Here is a 19,454-nt window from a genome sequence, read left to right on the forward strand (position 1 = left end):
CGTTCACGCTGCAGCAGCTCTTGCTGGCCAAATGCAGCCTTGCACACACATACACACATTTAAAATTATTCTTCTTTTCCCCAAGAGAGACAATGGAGAAGTTGCTGGATCCAAACAAGCAGAGGAGCATGAGGGCTCCAAGCAGCTTCCTCTGCAAAGCCCATGGAGGGTTTCTGAAGCCTTGGAGCCGCCACTGCCACGGGAAAGCAGCAGGGAAGAAGCATTCCTGGCCCTGTGCCTGGCTGTTCAAGCTGCCCCAGATCCACCAGGCTCCCCAACGCTGCAGGCCTGGCAGGATGAGGGGTCCCAATGCACCCCCAGGGCTCCAGGCACCTCCTGGCACTTGGGCTGGCACACCTCCCATGCCGGTCCCTCACTGTGCCAGACACTGCAGACACAGAGGCTGCCTGGCCCTAAGAGCCCCACATTCCACTGCACGAACCCAGCTGAGGGGGCACACAGCCCCTCCGCCTCCCCACATCATCCACAGATTCCCTCCAGTCAGCAAATACAAAGATGAAAGAAAAAGAAAGGACAAGAACAAGATTTGTTTCATGGCCTGACCAAGACTGGGAAAAGAATTTAAAATCTGGATTGGTGTGAGAGGCTCCCCAGCACCTTGCCAGAGTCAGTTGTCCCATGGAGCAACACCTCACACTCCCACATCCAACATCATGCTTCACATCCAGCTCCACTGCTATCCCAGGGAAAACAATGCAAAAAGTTTACACAGCCTTTGTTTTTTTTACTGAGGCACATTTGTACATTAATCTTGTGTTCCTAGCTGCGACAACAGCTTTTATCTGTGATGTATCCAAGAGGAGCCTCAGGCTGGGACAGGAGCAGGAGCCCTTTCGGAGGTGTGGAGGAGGCACAGTAGCCTGCCCAAAGACAGTACAGCAGCAGGGGCAGGAGCCTGCCTGAAGGTGCAGGAACCCTGCTGGAGGTGCAGGAACCCTGCTGGAGGCGCAGGAACCCTGCTGGAGCCGCAGGAACCCTGCTGGAGCCGCAGGAACCCTGCTGGAGCCGCAGGAACCCTGCTGGAGCCGCAGGAACCCTGCTGGAGGAGGGAGGGGAGACCTGCTCCAAGATGCTACACCTGGCAAAGCAGCCATGCTGCCATCAAAGCCTTTATTGCCTCCCACTTTGATGTTCTCTTTGATGTCCAGGACTGACACAGCACAAACAATAGCTGTCTAGATTAAAATCTGCTTTCTTTACAGTCATTAACTCCCTAAATACAAAAGCTATAAAATACTAACAGTGTTTACAGACAGTCCTGTGTCACTTGTGCCCAAGGGTCAGTGGCCCTGTCTGCGTTGGCCTGTAATGACGATGTGCAGCAGCAGCAGGTGAACAATACATGCCATCCAAACAAACATTTTTCTGTGTTGATCTGAGCTTCGCCCAAAACCGAGGGAAAAGGGGGGGAGGGGTGTGAATCAATGACTAATAGAACAGAAGAGATAGGGAAGGGCAGTGAACCCCAGGGTGGGCAGAGCTGAGGTGATGTAGGGCCAGTGCAGAGCCAGTGCCAGGTCCTCTGGGACACAGTGACCACTGCTTGTACTTCCAGCCCAGACGGTCTCCAAAACCCATATGCCTGCCTGGAGCAGCATGAGCTTGATGAGAGTGCATTGGTTACCCTTGGCAAGTTACATCAAGGGTTCTCGGATACAAAGGTTCCCCCACCTCTTCTCCCAAATTACTATTTTTACAATATCAAAGCACTTCATCCCTGCCTTAAGGTCACGGGTTCGTCAGGAGAGGTACAGAGGTTTGGCACCAAGGGAAGAAGGAAGGAGAGACATGGAAAGAGGGATGCTGCCCACATCATCCCATCCATACCTGGGAGGGGGGACATCCTAGTGTACATCACCTGAGGCCGCAGGCAGCCAACCCAAAATTCATGCTTTCCTCTCCACCAGCATCCAGGCCCCTTTTTTACCCATGTTTTCCAAGTCCACATAAAATTCCCTCTGGTCTCCCCCAGCACCAACCCTGGGAAGAGTTTGGCCAGCCTTCATAGTCCCACATCAGGATATCCAGACCTGTTCAGACAAATGCTAATTCTGCAGGCTGGTATTTTCCACACCAAGTATGATTATTTATTTCCCCTCCCCCTTTTTATCCCTCTTTTTTTCCTTCTCCCCCTCAGAGAAGCTCCAGCCGACATTTCTCAGCCCCTTCCAAGAATGAGGCTTTAGAAGAGCTATGCTGCTCCACCCGTGCACTAACGAAAAAAGTAATAAAACACGGCAACCCTTTCCTTAATTGGCTCAGTGACAGCAGGATACAAAATCTGGGCAGCAGTTGTCTCTATGCTTTTTGTTCTCCTTGGGAAAATTAGTTCAAAACTGGATCAGTGTTGAGGGGAGGACAGAACAGCCTGTGCCTCAGCCACATCTCCCCCACGGCGGCAGGGACCCATTCTGCAACTCGAGGGGGAGAGATTCCCCCCTCCACTTCCCCAGCTCTGTCAACGACCCTGCACTTCTGCCAGCTCAGCCTGCCCAACCAACTTCCCTGAATCTGCCCTTGGGATGGGCCTGTCCAGTAGAAACAAGGTCCTAAGAGGGAACACAGCCCTAGCTGCATGATCAGCAACAGCTTCTGACCTAAGGAAGGCACTCCAGTGAGAGGGGAGGCCATCAGGCTCCTCCAGCCAATTCACATCCACCCTTAACTATTTTTTGTGATTTATTTGCATCAGCTGTGCATATTTAACACCAAATTTGAAGCTCAAAGCTGCAGCCAGCACAGAGCATCCCTCAGCCAGGCCAGCACAGAGCACCCCTTGGCCACATCATCACCTCTACTCCTCCCTTCCAGCACATGTGAACACACCAAACAGAACTTGGTTTTTCCTCCCACCACTCCCACTGTAGCAACTCCACAAATTTGTCTGAAGCTTCCTGAAAATCCCAATGATCCACCTCCCAGCTGTCCTCCATAATCAGTTTATTGCTATGCTAGAAAAAGAACACCGGCTGCTGCAGTTCAACTGGATTCCCCCTATAAAACCAGTGCTGCTGTCCCTAATCCACCAAACTGAAACAGCATTTCCATATCAGCTTTAATTATTTTCCCAGCCAATTTGCTTGGTGCTAAAGCAAGGTTACTCCACACAATATCCACTGCTCTCCCTGCATCTCTCAAGTGAAGGACAGAGCCCAGAGGCTGCATTCCCATGCAGCAGTTCCCTTCACTGAGAGACCCCTGTGTGATGGTAGTTCAGCTGCTTCATTCTCAAACCCTCCAGAAGATCCACCAGACCCCAGCAGGCACTGGCCATTTGTGCTCTTGAACTTCTCCATTTGCAGCAACTCTATCACCCTCTGGGAATTTCACCTTCACCACTGCCTTCACTGATGGGATGAGACATTCTGCTCCATCACAAAACCCCCTTAACTCCTGAATGTCTTCTGTCAGGTTCCAAGGTTGAAAAGGACTGTCTTGGGTTTCCTGCACAGGACAAGGATGCTCCAACTAAAGCCTACAAGGTCTCCACCTCATTCACCTCCATGATGTCAGAGATGCAAGCACCAAAGAGAGATCCTTTGTTTGATCTGCAGCGATATCCTGGTGCTAGGAAGATTCTGCCTCTTTTCTACCGTGTCCAGGAAGGTGACAGCAACTGAAGTGCTCCCACAGGACCTCAGCACAGCATACATCCACCAAGGGCTCCCAGGGGATGTGGTGTTTGGAGCCCTTGAGCTGCAGCATGGATCAGGAAGGGATTCCCTGCAGCTTGCTCCCTGGCTTCTCCAGCCATAGAGGGGGAATCATGCCATGTGGATTCCTCATCAGCTGGAGGGGTTTGAAGACACCCCAGGCAGCAATGGCAATGTCCTCCAGGACATTATGGGGCAATTCCCACTGACACCATGTAGGAACCTTCCCCTGCCATCTCCATCAGGGGCCTGAGGGTTGACAGAACACAAAAGGCTCAGGGCACCTCTCCAGCCCCTCTGCTGTGCCAGGTCCCTGGAGCACAGCACAGCTGCTTCCAGTTCCTGGAGGAGACAGCAGCTTCCCAGAGTCCCCAGCACTTCTCTCCCTAATCCATGAAACCTGGGGCTGCAGCAGCCAGTCTCAGGTCTGTCAGGTCATAGCCCATGGCAACCCTCTTTCCCACACACTGCATATATCCCTCCATCCCTCCCATTCCTCCTGCAATGCTGAAACCCACAGTCCCTGCCTCTCTGCCAGCAGCTGCCCCCAGAGCTCAGGGGCTGAAACCTCAGCTGACCTGGGGGATCACAGTGATGCTGATGACTGGGGGGGTGGGGGCAGCCATGGCACTGCCAGGGACAGCTGACAGCTGCAGGCACATGGCTTTAATGGGAGCAGACCCACCTTCCCAAGGCCATCACAGATGTGAGTGACCCCCTTCCAGCCTGGCCTTTGAGAAAGGCAGCTGGGGACTGGGCATGGCACCAAACTGGCACATCCAGCACTCACACAGCCCTGGCAGCCCTGCCATCCCCCGCAAATCGTCCCTCCCCTCCTGCCACAGGGCTCCAGTGCTCTGGGCCTCACCACCCCTTTCCCTCCCTTTGTGCTCTCCTGCCACCCTGCTCTGCCAGCCTCTCCAGCTGATGCTGTACAGTAGGCAAGCAGACCCAGCACTCATGTCTGCACCAGCAGCTCCAGAAAACAGCCCCACTCCCAGCTGGCTCCTGCCAGACCACACATGGCAGCAACCTTTTGATCTGAGCCTTTCTCCAGGCACATACTGTGGCTCTGCATTCTTCCCATCTTCCTCAGCCACCGCCTGCAATGCGGCTCCAGCCCAGCCTCATCCCTACCGCAGCCACCAGCCCCTGGCCTGGCAAGGATGAAGGAGGGCACAGCTGCAGTAGCAGCTGGTGCTCTGGAATAACCTTTGGGCTCCAGAACAAGTCATGGCTCTTATCCCCCAGATGGACTCTGCAGAGATCATCCAGCTCTGCACAGAGATCCGTCTTGCTGTGCACTGCAAGGCAAAACCTCTCGGTCTCTCCAGAGGCTGGAGCAGCAGCAGCCAGGTCCCAGCTCACAGCCCCAGTGCTGTACTAGGAGACGGGCATCCCTCAGGGTATGCACCCCAGGTTTATCCCCACTCCAGTGCTTCCTAGAGGACACCAAGTGCAGGACACTGGCACGACTCACCCACAGAGGAGCGGAGTTCAAAGAGGTGCAGAGACACAACCACAGTGAACGCAAGGCTGGGCTCTTGGTGAAGCCCACATGGGAAACAGCCAGGAGACATAGACCCACACCTGGGAAGGTTCCGGTGCTGCTGCCACGTGAGTGTGACCACGGTGAGAGGCCAGTGCACCTCAGCAAGGAGCTGGCCCTGCACCAGTGCTCCTCAGGGCCCCCCAGACATGCAAAAGCCAAAGCTCTGCTGCAGGGATGTTTTCAGGGGGATGGAATAATAAATCTTCAACCAAACAAGGAGGGTACCGCCTGCATGGCACAATCCTACCCCAGCAAAGGCACAGAGCCCGAGAAGGGCAGCCCACCATGGTGCCCTCCAACCTGTTCTGGGCATTGCCCCTCTGCACACTCTGACCCATGCTGGTAAGAGAGAAAACTGAAAGGGGCCAAGGGAGCAAGAAGGGCTCCAGAGGGGATGGGAGCTGCTGCCTGAACCTAAGGCTCTGTCGCATTCCTGCTGGCTCAGGGTTGCCCTGTGTCCTGATGGAGCTCCAAGACACACACGTGACCTAGCACCACTGCAGCCCCCAGCCCACGGGAACACACCCTGCCCATGCCATCGGTTCAGCCCCATTTTGCTGCTCAGTGTGGCAGCAGGAGAGCAGCAGTTCTGACCCCCTGGCAGATTCTGGCCTCACACTGTGCATGGAGGCTTTGGAGTCAGCCCAGAGCCTTGTCGATGTCCCGACCCAGTGCCCTCTCCAACCTCCCCGCCCCAAAACGACAGATTGGCTGCACTTTGACAGATACCACAGAGCCGGGGAAATCCATTGTTCCAGGGTAAATATATCTGTGCAGCTCCTTGGGCTGCATTCCTGGAAGGCTGGAAGGATAAACAAGACTTCCTGCAGGAACTGGAGACAATGGGGGGATAATTAGTGCTAATGCCCAGTGCAGAAACAAAGCAGGTAGCAGATATTTTGGACTTGAACACCCTCCTCCCCCCACACCCCTTTGCAATGCTGAGAAAGAGACACTCAGACGGATGTAACTGGGCTCCCAGGCCAGCTTAAAGAGATTAATGATTTAAAAGGAGGGAAGCTGCCGCTGCCGAGGGTTCAGCCTGGGGCTTCACCATTCCATGCCTCCAGGCGCACAAGGACAAGTGTCAGAGACACGTTTCTCCCAGAGCCATCCCAGCTCAAGCTGGGGGCTGCAGGGCCCATCCACTGAGGGTCCCAGCAGAGGTTTGGAGATGGAGCTTGCACTGGTGCTTCGCTTCCAGCCAGCACAGCCAGCAATGCCAGCGCTGCTCCGGATCAGCCACGAGCAAAGTGCAAGGAGAGCGCCCACATCGCTGCAGGAAGGGACCCTGTGTCCCACCGGGACGGGACCCCCACGCCTCCCTCCGCAGCCAGCCAGAGATCTGCTCTTCCTACAGCTACCACCTCATCATTCCAGACAGGGCCCAGCTAGGGCTTGTTTTCAAAACACAGCAATTTCAAATCTTTTTCCTACCCCAGTCCCTTGGGAGTGCTCCACAGACCAGCCAGATTTTCCAGTCCTCCTCCCGGAGCTGTGGAACGACAGAGAGACCCAGTGTTCCCTGGACACTTTTCCAGCGCATTACACAGGTCATTTAAAGCCTTTCAAGACAAAATGCCCCCAAACCCTGAGGTGACTCAAAGCCATTAGCATCTCTTTGGGGAGGCCTCTCCACTGCTGCACAGGAGCATTTTTGCCCGTCAAAACAAAATACATGAAATACATTTATAAACAAAAAAGCACCAATTCCCCTTGGCTCAGCCTCCCCTTGCAATATTCCCTGTCAGGGGACTGGGGCTCTAGAGAGAGAAGGAAGAGGCTCCAGCACACAGAACGGACAGCTATGGCAGAGCCATTGGCTGTCCCCATGTCCCATGATCTGCTATGAATGTCACCGACATCCACAGTGGTGTCCTTCACACTTTATGAAGCACATCAAAGGATGCTCCACTAGCAATATCTCACTGCATCCTCTGGGGCCAGCCCCAAGCTCACACCCCAGCCACCCAGGAGGGTTTCCTCAGCCAAGGACACCAGCACAGCCATGCCACTGCAGGACATGGATTCCCACAGCTCATGCCAGGATTGGGATTAACTGCTGAAGGCAGGCCCGGAGCTCACAGAGCCAGGGGAGAACCATGCAGCTTACCCCATCACCCTATGGATCAGCCTGTGGCAATGGACCAGCAAATAACCCTGAACCCAGCACAGGCTGCATCCCAGAGCACACCAAAGAAAAGTCCACCACCCCCACCCAGCTGGGTGGAGCACCTGGACCATGCCGTTTGCCTCCATCACCCCTATTCCCAGCCAGCTTGGCTCTACCACTTTGCATCTCTCCAAAGTTCTCCTCTCTGCTCTGATGGGCAGCCAGGTAATTCTGGCAGCATGCAGGAGCTGTGGATCTGCCTGCCATCCCTTTCAGCTCTGCTCAGCTGCAATTCAGGAGATGAAGCAGGTAACTAGAAAGGTAATTTCCTCTGGCCATTTCCGCTCCCTCCCTATGGGCTGCCGGAGGGAGGCAGAGGCTTCTGGTGACAACAGGCATGGCAGAGACAATACCTGCTCTCACACACTGATGAGTTCTTTAATGATCTGAAAGGAACCCAAAACGTTCTGAATTTTGCATCTGTCACAATCACAGACGATTCCAGAGCCTCCCTAGGGGTTTGACACACCAAGGCATCTCCAAGAGCACCTGACACTCCTAGTTCCCTGAGGAATGACAAGTGGACACAAATTCCTGGGGTGCTGGAGGGAGCATCGCATTCTGCAGGAGTGCATAGCTCTGCACAGCACTCCAGGACTGACCACAACAGTGGCCAGAGGCTTGGGAAAGTACTGACAGGAGCAAAAGACTTTAAAAAAATCCTGCCTTTAAAAAATTAATAGTGTTATGTGTATAGATATATATTCAGTCTGGCAGGCCCATGGTCTCCCTCATCCAAGTGCTGGAGCACTGAGCAGCACCACAGCCAGCAGTGCCATCATCACAGTGTCACCATCAGCACGACAGTGTGGGTGGCCAGAGGCAGTACAGCATCCAGCCAAAACCCCAGCCTCCTCCTTAGAGGTGTTGAGCCAGGTCACCCTGCAGCTCAAAACTCCCCCACAGGAGGCCCAGGGGGCAGTGAACAGCTGCCCACAGCCCCATACCTTGAGCTCAAAGGCTGGTGCTACCTCTCCAGCCCACTCCTGCTCTGGGTTATTGAGCATCTTTGAGTCCACCCTTCCCTGCCTCACTGCAATCAGTTCTGTTACACAACCAGGTTTGTAGGGTTCTATGAGGATCATCCACAAAATGCATTTAAGCTGCTCTGTGTCTCTTTGAAAAACAAAGCTAATTTATTCCACAATATCACTGCTGTGCTGCCAGAGGATGCTGCAGGCTGCACCTTGGAGAGCCGGCACGTTCCCACCTCTCCTGTGCCCCCACAGAACCCCACTCCAGCCAGGCCTCTGCTTCCTGCCTGAATGTAATTTTTCCCCTTCAGTCAACCAACTCAAAATTGGGTTTGTGTATTAAAGCAAAATTTAATTTCTAGCCCATTACCCCAGCATGGTCTATTTCCTGCATCTGCAAAACAAGAAATAGACTGAGCAATTCATTTCCCTCTTAGACACGAATCTCAGTTATGAACGACAATAATGACATCGCAGAGAGTCATGGAGGCCTTTCATTTTGGAATCCCATGGAAAGTGTTAGAGGCTGGGAGACCCCCGACACAAGTGGCACACGGACATGCTGTGTTTTTCTGCATGGATGCAGCACGAGTCCCTTGGATCTGCCCTCAGAGTCTCAGTGATGCAGCAAGTTTCCATTTATTTCTCACACTGGCTTTTCACAAGCCTGTGGGTTTTCCTTCTCCTCCTCTAGCAGAATCACCAGACTGAGATCTATAAAATACAGTTTTGAGGCCTGAGAGCTTGCAGCATCCAACTGTGACATCTGTAAAAAAATCCCTGAAACATCAAAAACTCCAACTCCTCCAAACAAACAAAAACCCCCACACAACCTTCCCCTCCCTCTCCCCCATTTCTCTTCAGTCACTACTCTTTTGAGAGTAAAAAACTCAGAAGCAGTTTAATCCACACAGTGACAGCAGCATCCCCATTTATTCACAGGCTGCTCTGGCTGAAATTCCATTACAACCGGATCCCATCCCCACCCTCTTCCTGTCCAAGGGCAGAAATCCCATGGGAAATGCCCAAAAGGAAGCAAACCAGATGCCACCACCCAGTCAGGAAGACCTGGTGGCGGCGCTGGGCTCCTGCAGCAGCTCTTCTCTGGGACCTCCCAGCCAGCACAGCTTCAATAATAAACAGTTTCCACCAGAATTACCACAAGCATTTTCCACTTTGATTTAAGAGACTCCCCCAGTTCAGCACAGTCCAAAATGCTTCTGGACCATGCCAGGGCAGCCCTGGCTGAGGTGGGAGCAAACACAGAACACAGTGAACTTTCCCACACACCTGGGGAATGGGGGACCTGTTGGCACTTGCAGTGGTGCAATGTCCCCTCCACAGTCCTGGGCTCTGGGAGCAGCCACTGGGAGACATTTGGGACAGCTCCGCTATGAGCAAACATGCACTGAAGAAAGGGACATCACATAGGGGGAGGGAAAGGGGGTCAGGGACATGACATTTAGGTTGGACATCATGAAATGTTTTTTCACCCAGCAGATGACCGAACACTGGGACAGGCCCCCCAGGGAAATGGTGATGGCCTCAAGGCTGCCAGAGCTCATAAAGCACTTGGACGCTTTCAGGCGTCAGATTCTTGGGCTGTCCATGCAGGGCCAGGAATCGAACCTAACAATCCTGATGGGTCCCTTCCAACTCAGCCTATTCTGTGATTCTCTGAGAGGGATGACAGCAACTCTGAAACACAGGGAACTCCCCCAGCAGAGATGTCCCCTGCCCTCCAGGCACCCAGGGCACTTCAGGTTTGTTTGCTAGGGGAGGAAGCCAAGCCCACAGTCACATGGAGACCAGTGAGCATGGAGGCTGACTAGCACCACAGAGCTGAGACTGCATGAAAAGGAGATAAAAAGGGGTCCAGCCTGACCCTCCCACCAGCACCCCAGATTTTTGTCACCCAGCCCCATTCCCACACTGGAGCAATTGTGGGGGCCAGCAACCCACCCCTCTCCTGGCTGTGTTGATGGGCATTACTGGGGGCTGGGTGCTGCCTCAGAAAACAAGGGCAAGGCTGTCCCCACGGCAGGGGGCCAGAGCGAGGCAGAGTGATGGACTGCCAGCAAGCACAACTGGCTGCTTCCTGAGAAAGTGCAGCGCATCCAGAGGCACGAAAAGGGCAATTCTGCCACTGGCCATGCTCTCTGGGCCAGGGGTTGGGATGAAGACAGGGGAAGGGCAGATGCTGAAGCCACCACATCCTGCTGATGCTGGCAGGGCCCCACCACTGGCACCCCAAAAGCCGGGGCTGCAGCATGCCTAGCTCTGCCCCATGTCCTCCCAAGGATGACATAGCCACAAGCTCCGAGCTCAGCACCGTGCCCCTCCCCGCACCCCAGATGAGAGGCAGCTCTGGGGCTGCTGGCACAAAGGTCCAACCCGATGTTTCTAGCACTGTGTAGGAACACACACAGGCACCCAGGATCCGAGGGGTGAGACACTCCCTGCACGCCACTGGAGCCTCCGCCCTTGCACGGCACAAGGCGCCTTTCAGAGCCGCACAGACACACCATTCTCCCGCTGATGACCTCCTTGCCCTGGCATTTTTGGGACCCAGGCTCCACAGCGGCGAGCCATGGCAGGGGATGGTGTTGGAAGCAGCAGCCTGAGGCTGGTCATCAGCATCCCCACGAGTGTGCTCACTAATCAGAGGGGCTGACAGGGCTGCCCGCTTGCACACGATGACGGCACAGCCAGGCACTCATTAGGCTGCAACACACACTCGCTTTCCAGGCAAAGAACACTAAAAACAAGGGAAAGCAGCAACACAGGCTCCAGCCCCCAGAGGCTTTGTCCTTCTCCAGGAGGGAGCTCAGGGGAGCAGCCACAGACCCCCTCACTTCAATGAGGGGAGCATCAACCTCAGAGGGGTTCCAAGCAGGTTGAGGTGGGTTTGTTATGGAAGGTGTTTGTAATCAGCAGCAGCAACTCCTTCCAGATGAACAAAATAATCACACTGCTCATCAGCTTCATTTAATGAACCAGCTACGCAGCCTCCAGTGACAGTTCTGGTTCCAGCATCTCTGATGGGACAGCCTTGGTCTATCCAGTAAACCAGCCTTTGGGATGCACCAACCCCCTAAAGCGAGGGGCTGGCTCAAGGGCTAAAAGGCTCAACACCCTCCTCCCCACTACAGAAGCCCCAGTCGACGGCTCAGAAACCCACAGAGAGCCCAGGGGAGTTGCAGCGTGCGTTTGGAAACACCTATCCATCCCTAGAGGGGTGGAACAGGAGACAACACAAACCTGATTCTATAAGTAAGTCATTTAGCAATCTCATATGGTCCCAGGACCGATCTCACCCTGCTCACAAACTTGCACACGCACTGACACACACCCCTGAGCCGTGCCTGTACCTCAGAGGGCAGCACAACTCACCCGGTGCATGCTTTGCAAGGCAGGGATTTATCACCCACTGCAGCTCCATTTCTTTTGCAAAGCAGCATTTTCAAAGCAGGCAGGATGTGGGCTGCACACAGGCACGGCCTCCCAGCCGCCATGGAAGGCTGCACAGGGCACAGACTCAGCTTGGATCACAGCAGCCGACACACCCAGGGCTCTGTAGCCACCTGCCTGAACCGAGACAGCTGCTGCTGTCATTGGCATCAATTCATCCTTCCTCCTCATATTCCTATTGCACTTACTGTCTTTTCCCAGGAGCATCCTCAGGGAACATCCCCTCGGTGCAAGAGCATTCCAGCACTGCTGCATGGGCCAGGCTCCCTCCTTCTCTCCCTCTGTGCTGTGGCCAGTTTTACTACCCATTGGTCAGGGGCACAAGCCGAGCAAGGAGCCTCGAGTCTGCTCCTCGATGGTGAAATGTAGTGGCAACAACCTCAGCACAGAGCCCATGGCACCCGCGGGAGCAGGGGCAGCTCTGCACAGCCCCTCCAGCACAGACCGAGGGTCACCGCCTGCTGCAGCTGCGGTACAGGAGGGAAGGGCACTGCTGCCCACATCAGAAGGGTCAAGGAGCAGCTTCAGCCCACACTCAACGCCCTGCCGGCAGGCCGACAGGTCGGTGGCACCTCCCAGATTTGCCAGGCACTGCCCGATGATGCTCCTCTGCCACCTGGAAGCCAACGGTGCCCTGTGCTCTGCCAGGCATTGCTGCCAGCTCCCACCCGGCTGCGGTAGCTCCTCCGGCAGAGCCGGTCTCCTTGAAGCCGCCTTCCGACAACAAAAGCTGAGCCGAAACCTCCGGGCTGGCTGGGGAGACCTGGGCGACAGCCAGGAAGGGCAGGAGCCATTAACGCCGGCGTGTCCGGACTTGAGGGAATGACGGAGCAAGCAGAGCCATCTGCCCTCTCCAGAAACTCCGCAGACCGCTGAACGAAGGGCAGAACGGCCCTTCACCGCACTCCAGCCCTCGTCAGATGTGCACACAGGGGCAATAAACTTGCGGTTGGGATGTTTTTTGAGGCAAAACACGAAAATAAAGCGCAAGAACGAGGTATCACTCTCGGGCACGTTTTCCAGCAGCTGCACAGATCCTTGGCGCAAGCAAAACACACTCCGCTGCCAGCTCAGCAGTGACCTACCCCCCGCCCCCAAAAGCGCAGGCAGTACCCCGGAAATGTCTCCCGACCCCCGGTGCCCGGGGGGCAGCGCTGGCAGATCCCCACACGTGGCCGTGTCTCCTCTGTGGCTTCCGAAGCGCCGGTCACGGAGCCCGGTACCGATTAACTTCCATGGCCTGGAGTTTATCAGATTCCGGCCGCGCTGGAGGAAGGGGCGCATGGGGAGGGGGGACCAGGAGGATCAGGGCAGCACCGGCCCCGCACCGGCTCTGCGGCAGCAACGACAACCCGGCACCGCAAACCGCCCGGAGCTGGAGCGCGGCCACGGGGCTGGGCGGCGGGGGGGATACCACACTCTCCACCGTAAACCCCGGGACGAGGGGGAATCGCGGGGGGATGACGGGGTGGGCGCGGGATCCCCAAAGCCGCGAGCGGGGAGCAGGGAGCCGGCGAGTTCGTACCCGCCGCGTCCGTAAGGCACCGCCGCTCCCCAGCAGGACGGCTCCCGGCGAACCGGGAAGGCCGCGGGAAGGGCCGGGCGGGGACAGGCCACCAGGGTCTCCCCGCCAAGCGGCGGAAGGTGCCTGGGCGGGCTTGGCAGACACACTCGGCAACCGAGTGAGGCGATTGGGAGCGGGGGGACCCGGCAACGGCTCCCGCGAAGGGCGGCAGCCCTCCGCCCCGGCACTTGCTACAAACCCGCGGGAAAGGCCGCGCCGGGGCCCCGACGGCCGGTTCGGTGCTTTCTCCCGCCCCGGTATCTACCGGTGGGCCGCGGCATTCCTTCCCCAACTCGGTGCCGCATCCCGCCCCGATGCCGGTACCTACCGGCGGCCCGCGGGAGCCCCCCCGGCGCGGCGCGGCCCGCCCCGGTGCCCCCGCCCGTCCCGGTGCCCGTACGTACCGGCGGCCCGCGGGAGCCTTCCCGCCGCTGCCCGGGCATCTTGGAGGCGCGGGGACACGGCGGCGGCGGCGCGCGGAGCGGGCGGGGCGGGGCCGCGCGCGCTCACGGGCCCCGCCCCTCCCTCCTGACCCCGCCCGCCGCAGGTGAGGCCGCGGCAGCGGCTCCGGGAGCCCGCCCGGCCCGGGGTTGGGGACACCGAGTGCCCCGTGGGATCAGGGGCTCTGTGTGCCCCATGGTGTCGGGGACATCGAGTGCCCGGTGGGATCGGGGACACCGAGTGCCCCGTAGGATCGGAGATACCGTGTGCCCAGTGGGATCGGGGGCAGTATTTGGGGCAGGGAACAATGCCTGTCCCCGTGGGGTTGGGGGCACTCTGTACTCCTGTAGGGTCGGGAACACTCTGTGTTCCTGTGGGTTTACAGGCGGTGTGAGTCCCTGTGGGGTCGGGGGCAGTGCGTGTTCCCCTGGGATGAAGGGCACTGTGTGTTCCCATGGAGGGGGAGGCAGCGCATGTTCCCATGGGATGGAGCACACCCTGTGCTTCTGTGGGATGGGGGGCAGTGTGTGTCCCTATGAGATGTGGGAAATTGTGTGTTCCCATGCGATGGATACCATGTATGTCCATGTATTTTTGGTGAGACTTGGTACTTTGACAGCGGGTCTTTCAACACATTTATTTTTTTCAAAGTGAAAAATGAATTAAATGGGGTTTTCACCACCTGGTTCAGCATCACAAAGAGATGTCCCAGTGTTCTCTATATGGCAAACCAGCTCTGGGTGAGGTTGGATTAATACGTGCAAAGTGCACCTATACATGTATCCACAGCAATAACATCAAAGGGAAATATGGGAGGGGGAACTCAGAGCTCTGATTTATTCCCTGGTAATATGGGGACATGTGGCACAGGTTATTTATATTTGAAGGCTGCCCAGAGTGTAAAATGAGCCGTTTTTTAAAAATAAGCATGAGGAAAAATCCATCCAGGCTCCTGGTACGTCTGAAGGTGAGGCCGGGCAAGGTGCTGGAGGAGGCGCTGTGAGCCAGGACCAGCAGGCGCCTCCTCCATGCCCTGAGCGCCGATCACTGCACATAGACAGACAGACAGACAGACACAGAGACACGCAGACAGACACAGATACACACAAACACACAGACAGACACAGATACACACAAACACACAGACACAGAGACACACAGACACAGAAACACACAGACAGACACAGATACACACAAACACAGACACAGACACACATAGACACACACACTCTCACAGACACACACACAGACACACACACACAGAGACACACACAGACACACACAGACACAGACACACACAGACACAGACACACACAGACACAGACACACACACACAGACACCCCCCGTGTCAGTCGGGGCAGACACTGAGCACACGGCAGCTCTCCTGCTGCGGCTCTCCAGCGAGATGGGACAGATGCATGGCTGCTGAGCAACCAGGGCTGCCACCACCATGGCCGGCCTGGTTCTCACCTGTTTCACTGTGCAGAGGGATCACACATGCTTGCTTCCAGCAGGGTCTGACAACAGGGGAGTTAATGTGCACCATGTTGTTTGCATTAAACCCCATCTCTGATTTTCTAGCAGTGAAAGCACAGCCCAGTCAGCTGTGGCCAAAACACAGAATCTAGAGCTGTCCAGGGACCAGCCTTTGTCTCTGTATCTGTGCAGAGCAATGTGAGCTGAGTGAACAGCCAGACCAGAGGCCCATCCTTTGACCTTGGACAGGCAGGAAATTAAAGCCACTTTTCCAAATTCAGAGCCACCAGTAGCCTACAGCAGGTAGCCAGGGGTGGGTTCAAGCTCTGAGCAGAGTCAGAGCTCGAGGGCAACAGCAGAGATATGCAGACCCTCAGATATAGCACATTAGGTTGCAGGGAACTGAGATCAGTGAAAATGAGCAGGTGGCTGGAGGTCACAGCAAAGTCCCACCACCGAGGGTCTCTGGGTGACAACCTGACTGCCCAGCAGTTGCTGCAGTGCTAGAGAGCAGAGACCAGTGGCAGCTCAGCCCTGATCTCTGAGAGCCTCAGCTTCCTCAGCCTTCCTCCCACAACAGCCAGGGACACAAAGCCCAGATGGTGCCCCTGCGCCACCACAGTGCAGTGGTGGGCAGCTCTGTAGTGTGCTCATGTCCCTCTAGCTCCCAGCTCCAGTGTCAGCCTCGCCACAGAATGAGCAGGGCCAGGGAGCACAGGGGCCTGGAGCAGCTGCGGGAGTGACACAGCAGAGATCAGTCTCAGTGTCTCCTTGCACACTGAGAACCAGCTTGTGGGGCTGGAGCAGCTGCTGGGATGCCACAGTGGAGATCAGCCCTGGTGCCTCCTCTGCTCTGCAGGATCTGGCTGTTGCTGGCACTCCCAAGCTGAGGGGCAGTGGTGGACATGCACAGCTGTGGCTCCAGCTGCTGAACAGACCCAATGCCAGGCCCAGAGCGGGCTGCGACCATAGCTAGAGACACAGTATATTGAAGTCCCTCAGACAGTTTTTTCCTCATGTATCACTGCAGATGCCAGCCTCCCTTGAGGCTTGATGGGTGCTGGATTAGCTGGGATCCTGCATTAATCAAGAGGCGTCACAGGTGACCTTGGGCAAATATTTACAATTACTGTAGTGTCGTGTCTGTGTATGCACTAAAAACACAGAAGGGGGAGGGTTCAAATGGTACTGTATTGAGCTGCAGGGCAGCAGGAGGGTAGAGCTCCTCACACTGATGTGCTGAGAAGTCCAGGGCAGGGAGATCATCTTCATCTGCCCACAAACACGTGTGATGTTGGAGTGGCAAGTGCTTAGCAGCCTCTTCAGGAACTGTGGGTTTGAATAGGGACCATCTCGGCTTCTGCATCACACATTTTTCCTGCCCAAGGCTGGTCCGCAATCACATCCACATTGCACCACATTGCACAGACAGGAATGGAAACTTGCGAGTTATGCCCACGTGCCTGGCATGCCGACTGAATGAATAACACGAGGTTATAAAGCAGGATTCCCCCTCGAAAACTTGTTCTTCCAAAGCACAGAGGAAAAAAACAAAGAGGGGAAAAAATCCTTTTAAGTTCTGTAGCCCTCTTCCCACTCCTTCTGAAGAGCAGGCCGGCAGTGTGGAGATTAGCAGGGCTGGATGGATGAATTCCCCCAGAAGAAATTCTTCTCGCTTCTTTTCTACATTTTGATTATTTCATTTCTCCAGCTCTCATTAGCGCCTCCTTTATACCCAGCTCTTCCCCAAAGGCATTCTGCTCTCTCTCCCTCCTGCTGCGAAGGGAGCGGCGGAGCAGGGATAGAAGCGGATGCTGTGCACCACCTCATGTTGAGGCCTGGAATTTCAGAGCCTGATACCAGCTCCAGCTCTCTCCCATGACGAGGGAGGTGGAGTTATCATCTGCCCCGGAATTTACTCTGCTGAATAAGAGTGATGCCTCATCGTCACACAAGGGCTCAGCGGCAGTGTCCTGCCCTTTGTTAAGGCCCCATGGTCTGACAGACCTGCCGAAGCCCCAGCAGCCAGATGAGCTGTCCCATGGGCTCTGAGAGGTGATTTCTGAAGAGGAAAGTCTGCTTTCCCAAGTCCATCCCTTTTCTGCACTCAAACCAACCCTGAATGCTCTCCCAATCCAGCCCAGCTCTTTCAGAATGGGCACAGGATTTTGTGTCACCCTATTTGTGAGCAATCCCCTGCTCTGCCTCCCCTCTCCAGGAGGGACTCTTCTCCCTCCTCAAGAGGGAACGGAGGCAGGCTTTGACAGGTGAAAATTATTCAGCCAGGTTTCCAGCCATCTCCTGCACATCTCTATACTGCCAATGCCTTTTGCACTCCCCCATGCCAGAGTTCAGCAGCAGATTTGCTCATGAAGTACTACTGTGCCAAGGAAAAGGCTCCTGAGTCCCCCAGGCCAGGCATGTAGAGGAATGACATACTGCCTGTACTCTTCCCTGGCGTGCTTGGGCTGTCACATATTCATGTTGCAAAACCATGCATGATGCTTGCAGAGCCCAGGGCTCAGTGTTACACATCTGTAATTCTGCATCCGGAACAACATCCCACAGGCAAAGCCAGCTGTGATGGCCTGAGCTAATGCACCTGTACCAGCCCCTGGATGGGAAAGGGGCCCAAGCCCAAGAAGCCTTGCACCCAATGACATGATTTTGACTCCTAAACAATCAATTCAGTAAGAAATAAAACAAGAAAGGCGTACAGATGTTACTCCCAAGGTCACACACTGCAGAGCACAGCATTGCATTCAGTGGGACATGCATTGTAAGGAGCTGGGCAGCAGTGCTGGAATGTTCCCCATGAACTTGATTTCAGGCTGCTGGACCTGCTAAATGGAGCATCCAAGGGGAACATTTGCTTTCAAAGCACAGAAATTTCTAAAGCATTTTTATGACTATTTCTCCTTCCTCTGACATACTTCCAAAGCTCTATTTATGAGTGTCACCTTGTACACACACATCCCTGTGACGGCACAAAGGGAAAGGGAGGTCACACCACACCTGCATTCACCAGCTCCTAGCCAAGGTTGGCTCAGCCTGCTGTCACAGGGCTCCCACAGTGACCAGGCTGCTTGGGGAATGCTTCAGGTAACCCTTGTGCTGTGCAAAAGAGAAACCAGCTCTCGGCAGCCAAACCAGCCTCCCTCAACCCCAGCCAGCTCCTAGAATCACCAGAGGTGCACCGACTCACCATGCTGCAAGGAGTATTCCCTCTCCCTGCCTCATATCTCACACACACTCAGGGCAGCCCTTCCACGTTCACATGAATCTCTCTCTTTCTTTAAACCTCACACACTGACAGGTAACAGGTATTCCACTGCTATAGTTTCTTCACCCCAGCATTAGGCCACCTCAGCAAATAAACAAAGAAAATATGCACTAAGTAAGACCTAGGTCAGGCTTATAACCAGAAAAAAGCAATATGCTGTCTTGGTTTGAAAGACAGGTATCTGCTAGGGAGGGGCAGGGCCTCCCTGGGGATGGAGAATTCAAATCCCCTCCCTCCAAATTATTATAATTTAGAAAATTAAAGGGGCTTTCAGGCAGTGGTATGGGGATAGAAATATCAGTTCTTTACTTGTATGTATAACAAGGCAAACAAACAAAAACAACTACAGCACTAATAATAAACAGAACCAGGAACCTCGAGGGGCTTTGCTTCACGAAGCCCGGAGCAGTTTGATCTTGGTGCCTCTGTGGGACTGGACCAAGCTGGAAGGGTGGAAAGTCCCGGGCTGGATGAGATAAATCAGAAGCTCCATTGGTGGCAGCTGGAACAGCAAGGATGTCCCAGCAGGGCAGGGGCAGTGCGGGGCCACAGAGTAGCTGAAAGCCCCAAAACAGCGACAAAGAAACAGCAGCGGGGCAGGACCGGCCCTGCTCCAGCAGGGCAGGAGGAGGTGAGCTCGGAATGCTGGGACACACAAGCAGATGGTGGTAGATTTCTCAGGACTGGACTTGGTGACAGTGCACTCCTCCCACAGCAAGCAGCAGCCCTGCCTTCTCTCCCTGATGCCGAGAGCAAGAGCCAGTGTAGCTGCCCCCACCCCCACCCTTTACCTGTCCCCAAACCTTGCCCTATCTTTTCCCCTCCAAGAGAAAACTCCCAGAGAC

At 55.3% G+C, this 19,454-nt stretch overlaps 1 protein-coding gene across 4 annotated transcripts in view; it reads right to left on the reverse strand.

The window, feature by feature from the left end:
* The window catches only part of MID2 (midline 2), a 65,309-nt gene extending 51,359 nt beyond the window's left edge, over window positions 1-13,950 (reverse strand). For 2 of the 4 annotated variants that reach the window (XM_063416981.1, XM_063416977.1), the window contains exon 1: window positions 13,737-13,882. The gene's annotated coding sequence lies outside the window, so the exon portion shown is untranslated. Of the gene's footprint in view, window positions 1-12,032; window positions 12,053-13,736 lie in introns of those variants that run through there. The other 2 variants (XM_063416978.1, XM_063416979.1) reach the window with 2 other exon arrangements.
* Window positions 13,951-19,454: the final 5,504 nt, after the last annotated feature.

Source organism: Prinia subflava, chromosome 20, assembly GCF_021018805.1.
Source record: "Prinia subflava isolate CZ2003 ecotype Zambia chromosome 20, Cam_Psub_1.2, whole genome shotgun sequence".
NCBI lineage: Eukaryota > Metazoa > Chordata > Aves > Passeriformes > Cisticolidae > Prinia > Prinia subflava.